General features: G+C 45.1%; 1 long non-coding RNA gene across 1 annotated transcript in view; it reads right to left on the bottom strand.

Annotated features, from left to right (window-relative positions):
- LOC103391382 (uncharacterized) overlaps positions 1 to 2,174 on the bottom strand; it is a 57,677-nt gene extending 55,503 nt beyond the window's left edge. Inside the window, exons 1-2 of the long non-coding RNA XR_522779.3 lie at positions 1,706 to 2,174; positions 184 to 300 (exon numbers count right to left, since the gene is read on the bottom strand). This is a non-coding gene — a long non-coding RNA (uncharacterized LOC103391382). The remainder of the gene's footprint in view (positions 1 to 183; positions 301 to 1,705) is intronic.
- Between the last annotated feature and the right edge of the window lie 5,934 nt (positions 2,175 to 8,108).

Raw genomic sequence — 8,108 nt, forward strand, 5'->3', positions numbered from 1 at the left:
CTGCCTTATTTGCTTAGATGGTCCAGCCCAACAGAAGGCACACAACATTCTGTGGGGGTGTTCATCCTGTTCTCATGGCAGAATCTGTTCTCTTTGTGCCACACAACAATAAATCACACTACAGCGCTGCTCCAAAAGTTTGGACATGCCAACGCTGGCAACAGAAACAGGCATTTCACTCACTCTGATTTATTCCTCCTGTTGTGAGGAGCAGAAGAGGAGGTGCTAACTGGGTCCCAGGGAACGATGAGGCGAAGGTGTCGGTTTGGATCTCTGTGAACTGGTGTCTGCCTCGTTAATCTGTGAAAGGAAAGAACAGAAAAAAAGCAGTGAATATGAGAAACAACCAGCCCTCAAAAAATCTTAGATCATCGCTATATCTTTGTTGACCCACAGGGGGAGCTGATAAAATTAACACACAAGTCAGATTTGGAGGAGGGGGTGGAAAATTAAAAAATACATAAAAAGATGTTTGGTCGTCAAGGTTTATTTTTAGGGTCAGAGCGGGGGCTACAGCTAATCCCCACAGTGATCAGACGGGGGCGGTAGAGTTCTCCGGTACATGCACCTGCAGGACTCCGTGCCAGTTCTGGGTCCAGAACCCACTTTTGAACACAACGGCTCATTCAGACCAAAAGAACAACAGGTTGAGAACCTGAAGAGTTGAAATAAAAAAAATAAAAAATAAGAGAATCAGAGCCAACAGCAGAACCATGAGCAGAACACTGAGAGCCCGGGTGTGGAACCAACAACCTGGCGTTCCAACATCTTTTTTGGGAGAACATATGGTGAAAACCTCGCTCTTGTTTGGGATTTCTCTTCCGTCTGGCTCCAACCCTGGGTCTGGTTTTCTCACCTCATCTTTAATATTCAGAGCCGAGGGCGCCACCTGTGTTAAGCACCTGGTTTGCAGCGAGAGTTTAAAACAAATTATTCCGGGTTGTGACATGTCACTTCAGTAGATAGATGACTTCACTGTTTCCATTCTCTCGCCGTTTTTTTTTTCTGCAGCAGTCTTTGACCTATTTAGGAAACTGGCATGAGAGGGAACATCAGAACACTTCAAAGACTCCCTTTGAATCCATCGTTACGCCTAACGTACAGAGAGAGAGTGAGCGCACACGCACACGCACCAACACTCTCTTCATCTCTGCTCAAACACACACGCACCCATATACATTCACACACACACACACATATATATATATCCTGTCTGAGCTCTTGAGCTGTGTCCCACTCGTCTATGTTAAATGTCATGACTCAGGCTGCACTAGCCCCCCCGCTTCCGCTCCTCCGCCGTCCCCTACACCTCCCCCTCCTGCCTCCACATCTGCCCCTCTCCACTGCCCCTACATCTGGCCCTACCCTCACACATGTAAACATCATCTAAAGTAGAGCTCTTTGACCTGTATTCTTGTTTTTAGATGGTGGAACAGTGGACAGTGAGCTGCAGCTTTCAGTACCAGAGACAGCTCCCATGGTACTGACCAGCAGGACAACTGAGAACGACCTTAACTCACTCCTTCTCGTCTTTTCCACTGACGCGCATGCGCTGTGTGTCTGACTTAGTGTACGCAGAATTAAATAATTTCTCGACTTTTTTCATCATAATTTTGTAAATAAAACATAAAAATAAACTATATTTTTGTGTTTTTTATATATATAAACCAAATATACAGTGTTTCTCGGTGTATTTTTTACTTACTACCGTCGTCTTGCATGACTCGTGACAACCGTCACAACCGCGACGGAAGACTTTAAAACACGCCTTCCGTCGCTCTCCTCGTGTTTACAACTCCTCCTCCACCTGCAGCCTGGAGGACACCGAGCCGGGACTGGGCAGAGTCCTCGGCGAAGACTGTGGAAAGTCCGGCTAGTCCTCCGAACGACGCTGTCGTGTTTTTCCTCCATCTTGTGGACAAACAAAACTCAGGTGTGATGATTGGACTCAAGCCTCACACCGGAACCGGAACTGCGGCTGCGGCTGGCCCCGCCTCCCACCGCGGTAACTCTTACAACGAAGAGAGGAGAGCTTTAAAAACGTCACCTGCAGTTCTCCTTCAACCAACTAGGTGGTGTCTGACCCTGGTCGAGTGTTGAGGACCAGAACGAGGGGCTGAATTTCTGCTTCTGCTTCTGGACCAGTTGTCAAAGACGACGTCGTTCACAGTGGCGCCCCCTAAGTCAAAATAAAAATAAAATAAAATAAAATAAATATATATACTTTATTTACTTATTTTAGGGGTGGGGTTTAAAGTTCAACATTGTTGGCCTCCCTCTAAAAGCAATATGTATCACTAAGAGCTCCTCCTGCTGGCCGAGGTCAAACGGTGATGCGTCTTTGATGGACTTTCAAAACGCTCTGTGCGCTGAATGGCTATTTTCTCATTTTGCACAAAGTACAGCTCAGTGGATCTGTTTATAAAGGAGAGCGCATGAAAAGAGAGTACTCAAGAGTGTGTGTTTTGTGTACCTTTGTGTACATGCCTGTGTGTGTGTGTGTGTACCAGAGGGCATTTCTTGACGCTGTGCTCCTGTGCCTCGGAGCGTTAAATAAATGGCAGTGAAGGCAGAAAGCATTAGGAGGCCTGTTAGTCTGAGCTGAAAACACCTGAAGGACGAGGCGCAGCCTTTGTTTCCACGCCACGGTTGTGTACATTGCAGGCAGTTAACCACGGAGTAGGACAAACATTACATTTGTTTTCAAGAGAGTGTCGGAAAGGAATCAGTCTTCGTTCCTTCGTCTCTTTGTCCTTCGGCTCCAGAGACGGTTTGCAGTTTGAATCCAGTCCGTACGTACCGTACCGATCAGGAAGAGACGACAGAATCCAGCCGTAAAAGGATGTAGGACACGAGAGGAACCGCGCGGCCTTAACTCTGGAGAGCAGGCTGAAGGACTGTGGGTGACATGAAAGATAAGTGGGACTCTGTGAAGTGAATGGCAGAGACCATGAATGCACCGAGGGCACTGGAAATGAGGTGATGTATGAAAGTGTCTCAGACTTGAATAGTGGACCAAGGGGTCTGAAGGGAGCGGGCTCTGGAAATAGAACGAGTGGGAGAGTCAGGCAGACTGTGGAGCTTTTTCTGTTGATAAAGGAAGTGATTTCTGTGAGCTAAAAAAAAAAAAAAAAAAATGAACACGGAACATGTAGGGTGAGGCTGGGGGGGGAGGAAAACAGGTTTGTCACACTCCCTTATATTTAACAGGTAGAAAAAAAAAGTTATCTTTATAAAATATATTAAAAAAAATACTTCTACTGTATATATATAATTAAATTTCAAAATGACTTTTTGCAGTAGGATGTGTGTTCTAATTCTTTTTTTTTTTCCACCTCGGCTGGAGAGAACCTGAAGGGTGAAAATGAGAACTGACGTTCATTATGTAAAAACCCATAAATCTGACCACTTTATTTAAATTAAAACCTTAACCGCGCTGGTTAACGACGGATCTATAATCAGAGAGGAGCTCGTAAAGCATATTGCAAAGTGACAGAATTTACACCTTTGGCCGTTGCCGCTGGATATTAAAGCATTGGCCAGGCAACAGTTTTCAGTTTCCCTGGATCAGAAACTCCGATCATCAGAGCAGCTCCGAACTCACCGCTGTGGAATCTCTGCTTTACTAATGACACCGACTGTCTTAAAAATATATATATAAATATACACATACATTTATATATGTACACATATATTTACATATATATATGTAAATACATATTTAAATATATGTATACATATATATTTATATAGGTATTTACATATGTATTTATACGTATGTGCATACAAATATATATTTATACACACATATATATCTATGTACACATACATATATACATATATAAATAAATATAGAAGTTTGTATTTCTAACTTTAACAAATATTACTTATAAGGAAATACTTTACTATACTACTAATAGAAATATTTACAAATTGCAATTCATGTTGAAAAAGAAAAGGAAGGATGTTAATTCTTCACTTCATTTACATTTATGAAATATGTTAATTACTACATTTAGGCTCCGCCCACTCCTTCCGACACATACATACCATTTTTAAAAAATGTTTTTTTTTGTTTTGTTTTTTTGTTTTTTTTTTAATCGTTCTTTTGTTCTCTTTTTTTGACGGCACTTTCATATAAACTTTCAAAGAAAGACCCCGGGGCGAACAACACACGTCTGCGAATACAGAGTGGAGTTCTCCGTCGGCGAAGTATTGTTGTCCACAACAAACACGTCCTTGACAAATGAGCAAAACTGCAGCTACGACGCAGCACGGAGATTATCATCAGATTTTAATTGCCTCCCTTGGAGGAGGACAAACGAAGACGACGGCGTGACTGAAGCTGTTGGTCCGACGATCAGGAGCATGCAGCTGGAGTGGGGGGGGGTGAGTGAGGAGGGGGGGGGGGGGCTCTCTCATCCAAATCAATTGGCTGATGGAGAAGTCGTCTTTCTGTGGAATGGACTTGTCTGTTTGTCCAACTCTTGAAGAAATTGCCTCTCGACGGTTACGAGCGTCCACTCTGGTGCAGATTACTGCAGGCTGTGAAGGAACGACGAGTTTTCAGAGAGGAACCGACGCTGCCGTGTGAAGGAAGCAGCGAGTTTCCTGCTCAGACTTCGACCACTTCACACCTGACTCTGCTGCAGCCGCCTGATTGGATGAGGCCAGGCTCAGGTTGGCCAGCTCGGGTCGAGGCCGTCGCTCTGAGCTCCAGGAAGTCAGAGTGTTTCACAAGACGGAAAAAAAGAAAACTGAGGAAGAAAGAAGCTGCAGTCACCCCCCCCCCCCCCCCCCCCCGGGGGGGGGGGGGGGGGGGGAAACAAACATTTCCACAGTCTTCACAAAAAACTCTGGCCCAGAACGGCGTCCCTGCTGCAGGCCTGTGCCTCAGCTGTTCTCTTCAGCCTCACAACTCCAGAGCTTGAACCACCGATGGCGAGGAATCGTACATACTTCACACGTACGCAACGCAGGGCCAGAAAATACTGTGTTTACTGCAAGTACTGAGTCCTACATGTTTTAATAAGGAGGTAAAATATAAAATGTAGGAAAAAAAAGTTTTACTGCCCCTGGCAACAACACTGCCTGTAGCCTCGATCCCTGGTTTCCAGACACTTGGCATTAATATAAATTTCAGGCACATTAGCCCCACGGGTTTGGCCCCGTACGCACACAGACAAACCCATAAATAGGCCATTTATTCCCATTACACATTCCAGACTCAGGGTGGACAGCGTGAAGCAACAGCACATCCTGTGGACCGTCTCTGAGGAATGTGGTCCACCTTACACAGCCCCCCCTCTCCTGCCCCTCCGCAGAAGACTATTTTAGTCCCAACACAAACATATCTAAGGAAGCATGTGATAAATATGGGCTCCTTATTCCCACTTAGTACTTGATGAGGAGCGCTTATCTGCTGAGAGCCAAAATGGTGGAGCTAAAAATACAGCTCGCCCACAAAACCAGTGTCCAAATCCTTTCCAGGGGCGGTCCCTGCAGGAAACACTGGACTTCCTCTCCCATGGTTCACGGCGATGATGTCACCACCAACACACTCTTGACCACTCCTATAAATATATATGTATATATTATGTACATATATATATATAAATATACACACATATATAGATATTTTTCTATTTTTTCCTGCAGTTTTGTGTAGACTCTGTACATGTTCAGACGTCTTCAGCCACTAGTCCGTGTCAACTGGACTTTCATTAGTGTCGACCTGAGCCCCACGGCGTGGGTTAAACCCACATGGTGTGGACGGCCGTCTGGGGATGGAGGAGTAGAACGAGGAGAACGACTGATGGAGTGGAGGCTGATCTGGACAGAACAGTGACTAATGTGTGTTGGTGAGCAGCTCTGCCACTGATGGAAGACACACACACACACACACACACACACACACACACCTCCTGGCAGCCATTGTTTCCTCCGGTCCTTTTGAACCGTCTGTATTTGTTGCTGCTACTGGAACCAGGAACCAGGAGGCGCTGCTGAGAGAAGGACTCGTTTCTTCTCCCCTGCCAGAGCCACAGGAGAGAGAGAGAGAGAGAAAGTGGTGTTTGTGAGTGAAAGTGATTTGGTAACTGGGTCAGACAGTTGGAGTAGACACTGAACCAGCGTGCTGCGTCTGATAATGTGGCCGATCCACAGTGGAGAACTCTCACAGTCGAGGAGGAAACTCCTTTGTTCTGGGGACGACAGGACGAAGGAGATTTTACAGAAACCAAATCTCACAGCGGCAGAGGTGGAGATGAAAGTCTGCCGTAAAAAAAAAATAAAAATAACAGAATCAAGAACTTGACGTCTAAGAATCAAGAATGAGAGCACGACGTCGGACACAAACACTTCCTGTCGGGGAACGAGGTTCAATGATTAAAAGGAAGTTTTGAAAAACATGGGATTTCTACTGTTGGGTCCTTAGAGCGATAAGTCAACAGTGATGTCATAAAGGACTGGACCAGGTGTCGTGGACCAGGTGAGGTGGACCAGGTGTCGTGGACCAGGTGAGGTGGACCAGGTGACGTGGACCAGGTGACGTGGACAAAGTCAGATCGTTTTTATTTACATCTGATCAGGTTCAAAAACATGGACTGATCTTCATCAGACTTCTCTGTCAGCTGTCATCACAAACATCACCTGCTCATCTTTCTCTGGATAAAAAAAAAAATCTTTAGGTGCATTACTGCCACCTACAGGCTGGAATGTGTGCATCAGTGTTACAGGTGAGCAAAAGAAATAACGGAATTATTTTTGTTTTCAATGATTTTATAGGGACTCAGTAAAGGTAAATTAATACAGAGAAATCTATAGACTCAAATGTAGGTCAACATATAAATGTATGTGTAGGTGTGGCTTTATATATAGAGACAAATATACAGGTAAATATATATATATATGTGGGGGTTAATATAGCTAGAGAGACAGATGCTACAGCTGTGCAGTAGAAGGAAGCAGAAAATGACAGGGGAGAAACTGGAGTTATTAACTCAGAACACAGGGGTGAGGGGGGGAAGGAGGGGGGAGGAGTTACCAGATACATGCTGTTGCCAATTAAGAAACCAGCATGGGGGGCGGGGGCGTAAGATGGCCAAACAAATGCCACCCTGACTTTTTAATGGAGGTGATAAAATAAGAAGCTGATGAACCCAGATCCAGACGTTACTGGAATAAAAGTGTTTATGATCGGCCGACTTCATACTCTGTCCTACTGCGTCGAGGACCAGTACACACGTACACCGTGTACTCTGCTCGGCTCAGTTATCTAAAAGCACAGATTGTTGTTAAAACTGCGGAGGAGAGCGGTGTTTATCGATCAGGCGCCTGGACGTCGATAGGTAATCTGATTACACCACTAATAAAAATGAATCAATCAATTAAGGAGCTACGATCTGACAACCGCTGTCCTGCTCCACCACAGAGACCCTTTGAATTAATCAGCCACCGCTAACTGACCAATCCATACGGACCGGGCTGCAGCTCCTCCGCCTCGACGTTTGGACAGACGGGAACTGTGGAATGCTGGGAATTATGATCAGATCACATGGTTTTTGACATCTTTGATTTTACCAAACAAGAATCTGGAGATACGATACGTATCACGATACAGGGGCAACGATACGATGTACTGCGATACTGCAGGCATGACGGCAGGTTACGAACACTGGCTCACTAGAGAAGAAAGAAAATGAACCAAGACCAGGAATATTGGACTGGGAATTGGAGAGAAAAAATCAATAACTGATGGAGGAGGAGATTGATACGGGATCAGGATATTTCAGTGTATCAATATTTTCTTACAGATATGATAAAGACCTTAAACTCCTAGTACTTAGTAGTACACCTGGCTGTCCTTCTTGTGTGTAGTACTGCCTGTATGTTACTGTGTAGTACTACACACGGCTCTGCAGAGGTAAAGGACGAGGCTCTCACTGCTGTTCAAGTCCAAACACACATCTGCACCGTTTTAAATAAGCAGCGCCCCCTATCAGAGTGGAATAGTAAACAGCCGTGGATCTACTTCTGTTACGCCGCCAGAAAACTAATTCAACTGCACAGACCTGTAATCACTCCCCCGTCACCTCACCCCCCTCACC

Source organism: Cynoglossus semilaevis, chromosome 15, assembly GCF_000523025.1.
Source record: "Cynoglossus semilaevis isolate Cse_v1.0 chromosome 15, Cse_v1.0, whole genome shotgun sequence".
Classification (NCBI taxonomy): domain Eukaryota; kingdom Metazoa; phylum Chordata; class Actinopteri; order Pleuronectiformes; family Cynoglossidae; genus Cynoglossus; species Cynoglossus semilaevis.